This window comes from Macaca nemestrina, chromosome 8 (genome assembly GCF_043159975.1).
Source record: "Macaca nemestrina isolate mMacNem1 chromosome 8, mMacNem.hap1, whole genome shotgun sequence".
Classification (NCBI taxonomy): Eukaryota; Metazoa; Chordata; class Mammalia; order Primates; family Cercopithecidae; genus Macaca; species Macaca nemestrina.
In genome coordinates this window covers 71,176,862-71,182,861 of record NC_092132.1, presented here as the reverse complement: position 1 = coordinate 71,182,861, position 6,000 = coordinate 71,176,862, and positions in this window count along the sequence as shown.

Sequence of the window (6,000 nt, the reverse complement as noted above, 5' to 3'; positions counted from 1 at the left end):
CCTCTTATCAGCAAAGCAAACGTTTTCTAGAAGAGTTTCATTGGCCTGAATTAGGTCACATCGTCATGACCAAGGATTAAAAATGTCTGGGAAAGCAAATATCTGGCAAAGAGGAATAGGATTGCCTGATAATGATTTGGTATGTTAGTGAAAGATTTTTAAGCAGCTGAGATTTTGGCAACTTAGAATTTTGGTTTATCCGGTGATTTACCATTTAACTGTAGATCAATAACATTTTAATAGATGACAACTGTTTTCCAAAGGATAAGAGAACTGAAAGGGCATTTGAGAAGAAGAGATATTTTTGCCTTTTTGGTTTTCCAGGGCCTACAGAAGCTTTAATTCTGCTTCCTTTTTTTTTATTCTTTTTTTTTCTTTTCTTTTCATATTTCAGTAAGTAAATAGAAGACTCTTCAATTAGATAACTGAAAAATATTGGTGGACTTCAAGCTTAAACTTTGTGGTTGGTTTTTAAATTTATTTCTGAGTTCAGCAGTAGACTGAGTTGCACTGGAAGCTGAAACTACAGGAAGGAGGAAAAAGATGCCCATGTCACCTCGTGCAGGAAGGGGCCTGTGCAGTAGTCATCAGCAGCTGCTCCTCTTGTCCTGATGGCAAGGCCCAGGTTCCTTCTGGTAAAGAAAAACCCTCCTCATCCTTCATGATTAAGCTGAAGATAGCTTAAGCATCTACAGATACTTAACAGTAGTTTAATTATCAAATGTCTTGTTCTAAAATGAATGAGAAAAGTTGTATATTTGATTTGGTATTCGATCACTTCAACAAGATATGTAATAACTTCAAATGCCTCTGTAGTAAAAAAAGAGCTTCTAATAGTGACATTAATTACAAAGTAGTTATTTTTTGAAAGGCAATTTTAATAAATCTTAATTTAAAAAATCTACTGAAGATGGGTAGTGATGATGGTTGCACAAAAATGTGAAAGCACTTAATACCACTAAACTGTACACTTAAAAATCATTAGAATGGTGTATTAGACCTTTTTCATGCTGCTGATAAAGACATACCTGACACTGGGAAGAAAAAGAGATTTAATTGGACTTATAGTTCCACATGGCTGGGGAGGCCTCAAAATCATAGTGGGAGGTGAAAGGCACTTCTTATATGATGGCAGCAAGACAAAATGAGAAAGAAGCAAAAGTGGAAACCCCTGATAAACCCATCAGATCTTGTGAGAGTTATTCACTATCATAAGAATAGCACAGGAAAGACCTGCCCCCATGATTCAATGACCTCCCCCTGGATCCTTCCCACAACACATGGGAAATCTGGGAGAAATAATTCAAGTTGAGATTTGAGTGGGGACACAGCCAAACCATATCATTCTGCCCCCGGCCCTTCCAAAGCTCACATCCTCACATTTCAAAACCAATCATGCCTTCCCAACAGTTACCCAAAGTCTTAACTCATTTCAGCACTAACCTAAAAGTCCACAGTCCAAAGTCTCATCTGAGACAAGGCAAGTCCCTTCTGCCTATGAGCCTGTAAAATCAAAAGCAAGCTAGTTACGTCCTAGATACAATGGGGGTACAGGTATTGGGTAAACACAGCCATTCCAAATGGGAGAAATTGGTCGAAACAAAGGGGTTACGGGACCCATGCAAGTCTGAAATCCAGTGGGGCAGTCAAATCCTAAAGCTCCAAAATGATCTTCTTTGACTCCAGGTCTCATATCCAGGTCATGCTGATGCAAGAGGTAGGTTTCCATGGTCTTGGACAGCTCTGCCCCTGTGGCTTTGCAGGGTACAGCCTCCCTCCTGGCTGCTTTCATGGGCTGGCATTGAGCATTTGCAGCTTTTCCAGGTGTGTGGTGCAAGTTGTTGGTGGATCTACCATTCTGGGGTCTAGAGGATGGTGGCACTCTTCTCACAGCTCCACTAGGCAGTGTCCCAGTAGGGACTCTCTGTGGGGGCTCTGACCCCACATTTCCCTTCCGCACTGACCTAGCATAGGTTCTCCATGAGGGCTCTGCCCCTGCAGCAAACTTTTGCTTGGGCATGCAGGCGTTTCCAACATCTTCTGAAATCTAGGCAGAGGTCCCCAACCTTCAGTTCTTGACTTCTGTGTACCCACAGGCTCAACACTAGATGGAAGCTGCCAAGTCTTGGGGCTTCCACTCTCTGACGTCACAGCCTGAACTGTATGTTGGCCCCTTTCAGTCACAGCTGGAGTGGCTGGGGCAGAGGGCACCAAGTCCCTAGGGTGCATACAACATGGGGACCCTGGGCCTGGCTCACGAAACCACTTTTTCCTCCTGGGCCTCTGGGCCTGTAATGGGAGGGGCTGCTGTGAGGGTCTTTGACATGGTCTGGAGACAATTTCCCCATGGTCTTGGGGATTAACATTAAGCTCCTTGGTACTTATGCAAATTTCTGCAGCCAGCTTGAATTTCTCCCCAGAATATGGGTTTTTCTTTTCTATCACATTGTCAGGCTGCAATTTTTCTGAACTTTTATGCTCTGCTTCCTTTATAAAACTCAATGCCTTTAACAGTATCCAAGTCACCCCTTGAATGCTTTGCTGCTTAGAAATTTCTTCTGCCAGATACCATAAATCATCTCTCTCAAGTTCAAAGTTCCACAAATCTCTAGGGCAGGGGCAAAATGCCACCAGTCTCTTTGTTAAAACATAACAAGTGTCACTTTTGCTCCAGTTACCAACAAGTTTCTCATCTCCATCTGAGACCACCTCAGCCTGGATTTCATTGTCCATATTGCTATCAGCATTTTGGGCAAAGCCATTTAACAAGTCTCTAGGAAGTTCCAAAATTTCCCACAATTTCCTGTCTTCTTCTGAGCCCTTCAAACTGTTCCAGTCTCTGCCTGTTTCCCAGTTCCAAAGTTGCTTGCACATTTTCGGGTATGTTTTCAGCAATGCCCCACTCTGCTGGTACCAATTTACTGTATTAGTTTGTTTTCATGCTGCTGATAAAGACTTACCTTAGACAGGGAAGAAAAAGAGGTTTAATTTTACTTACACTTCCACATGTCTGGGGAGGCCTCAGAATCGTGGCGGGAGGTGAAATGCATTTCTTACAAGGTGGTAGCAAGAGAAAATGAGAAAGAAGCAAAGGCGGAAACTCCTGATAAACCCATCAGATCTTGTGAGACTTATTCACTATCATGAGAATAAGCATGGGAAAGATGGGCCCCCATGATTCAATTACCTCCCTGTGGGTCCCTCCCACAATATGTGGGAATTGTGGGAGATACAGTTCAAGTTGAGATTTGGGTGGGGACACAGCCAAACCACATCAAATGGTAAAATTTTATGTCATGTGTATTTCATTACTGAATGTAGCCTTGTTGAGAGGTCTGCTTCAATGAATGGATAAATAATTTGTAAAGAGAAGAACAAACAATTGCATTTAAGTGTTTTCTTGTCTCTCTACACTCAGTACATATCTTGGTCACAGTATTCTCTTGAACCTTGGACCTGTACATTCAATCTACTTGGCACGTCTCATAGACACGTCAGGTCCACCATGTCTAAAAGTGAATTCAGTGTCTTCGGTTCACCTGCAGACACCTGCTCCTCCTCTTCCATTCTCTATCCGTGCAGCCAACTGCCCAAGCCAGAAATCTGGATGCCATTCTTGAATCCAACTTTTCCTTTATCTTCCACACCAACTGATCACCATGTAGGGTTAATTCTTATCTTCTCAACGTTGCTCTAATCTGTCCACTTCTCTTACCTTCACAGTTGCCATGCTAAGGTAAATAAGGAATCAGGAATTCTTTCTCTAAGCTCCTCGCATCCATTTTGCCATGCACTGATCTTAATAGGAATCTTTCCAAGGAAGTAAGAAATCATTTTCTTAGTCAAGGTAGATGATCTGCTGGCCTTCTTGGAGATACTATCAAGTTGCTTAGCAAACCAATTTTACAAAGGTACTCAGCCATAATTTTTGAAGAATGGAAATTAGTGATCTCTCAGCAGGACTTTTGCATATACTTAAAACTTCTTACTCTTCCACAAAATATTCAACCCCACTCCCCACTTAGCATAGTAACACTGATAGTGTGAGACAAAAGAACTGGGGATCAGGTGCTCAGGGAGTGTTATGGAAAATGGGTATCTTACATTAATATGTGAGTTGTCCAGGACAAGTTTATTTTAGTTTCATCAATTTACTCATCAGTTAATTAACATTTATTCAATATCTATATGTATGGAGCACTGTTAGGAATAGAGAGATGGGACAGTCTCTACCTGCAGAAAGCACACAGCCTAGGGTGGAGACGGATGGAAAAGCAGACTATTGCTTTGCAGGGTGGAGTGCTGAGAATAGAGCAAGGTGGTCTGGAGTCATGGGGAAGGGCATTTCTCACAGCCAGGGATGGTCGGGGAAAGCTTTCCAGAGCTGGAAAGTAAAGAAGATCTGAATTTAAGATCCAGTCCTGATCTCACATCTGGCCTTTTTCCCATTTCAGCTAAGAATGTAATCAATGTGACAAGGCGCTGGACTTTAATAGTCTCAGTATTATTTCACTTCGTACTTCCTGCCTACCAGTCAGGCTGAGCATCTTCTCATGTTTATTGACCCTCCGCGTTTTCTCTTCTGTGTATCATTTAGTTTTATCATTTGTGGAAAATCTTAGTATTGAGAATAAACTCTCTGAGGCAGATAGGGAGCTTGTCTTTTGCTCTTTGAAGGATTGATTTCCTAAGTCCTACACACATCTACGGACAAAATAAGAATCAGGATGTTTCTCTAAAAGCCCCCTTGCTTCCTGCCAGTCCCTGCCTTCTTGCCAGTAATCTGGCTTCCTAAGGGAGGTCAGCAGGACATGATGGAATCTGTATGTGCAGACACCATCGTCATTTTTAACAGTTTTTTTCTTTCAAAAGTAAGCAAGAAAGTCTACCCAGATGGACAGAGGGAGTTATGTGTAGGTTTGCAAATGTGAGAACTGTCTGATAAATCGAAGTATTTGAGTGTGCAAATGTTAAAGAATGAGGTCCAATTTCATATGTGGTGTGAGAGAAATGTCTATAAACTACTACATGGATTTGAGAATGACTCTCATTCATGTAACAGAAAATACAATGCCTTCAACCAGTTATCAATGTCCCAATTAACACAAGGACTCAACATTCCTGGTCTCTTGCCTGATGGCAGGCAGAAGGACTCTCCAACTGTGCTTTGTGTTTTAAATGCCTGGTGGCCAGAGGACAGAATTAAAGCTGCCTGAAATGTAGGGGAAGCAACACTCAGGACTTAGAGCCAAAAGTACCTGGGTAGGACTCTTGGCTCTGTTACTTATCAGCTGTGTTCTGTTAAGCATTTCTCTCTACCTCTTTGTGCCTTGGTTTTCTCAAATGTAAAGTAAATGAAACACCTCTTAGCTTCCTGAGTTATTATAAGGATTAAATAACATGATAATAAATTGTTATACAGATGTTAGATGTGTGTACATATTCTTTTCCACTCTTTCTTTTCTTTACTATATCACACACACAGCCAAGCAGAAGGCCTTGAGTGTGTAGTTGATGCCTAATACTTGTTCATTGCTTGACTAAATACTACAGCGGTTCCTTTGGGGACCACTTTGATGTGGCCACCTGATTTGCAGCATTGGCATCACCCAGGAACATATTAGAAGTATAAATTCCTACACCTACTTGATCAAAAACTCAACAAGCTGTTTTCACTTCTAGGCAATTCTAATGCTTGCTAAAGTTCAAGAACCACTGAAATAGTCTCCTTTCTATTGTGGTCAATACAGAATGAGATTTAGTAAAATAATTTTTTGTCTTTTTTTTTTGAGACAGAGTCTCGCTCTGTTGTCCAGGCTGGAGTGCAGTGGCGCAATCTTGGCTCACTGCAAGCTCCGCCTCCCGTGTTCACGCCATTCTCCTGCCTCAGCCTCAGGCATAGCTGGGACTACGTGCTGGGATTACAGGCGTGAGCCACTGCGCCCAGCCGGTGAAATAATGTTTTAATGGGCCAGGCGTGGTCCCAGCACTTTGGGAGGT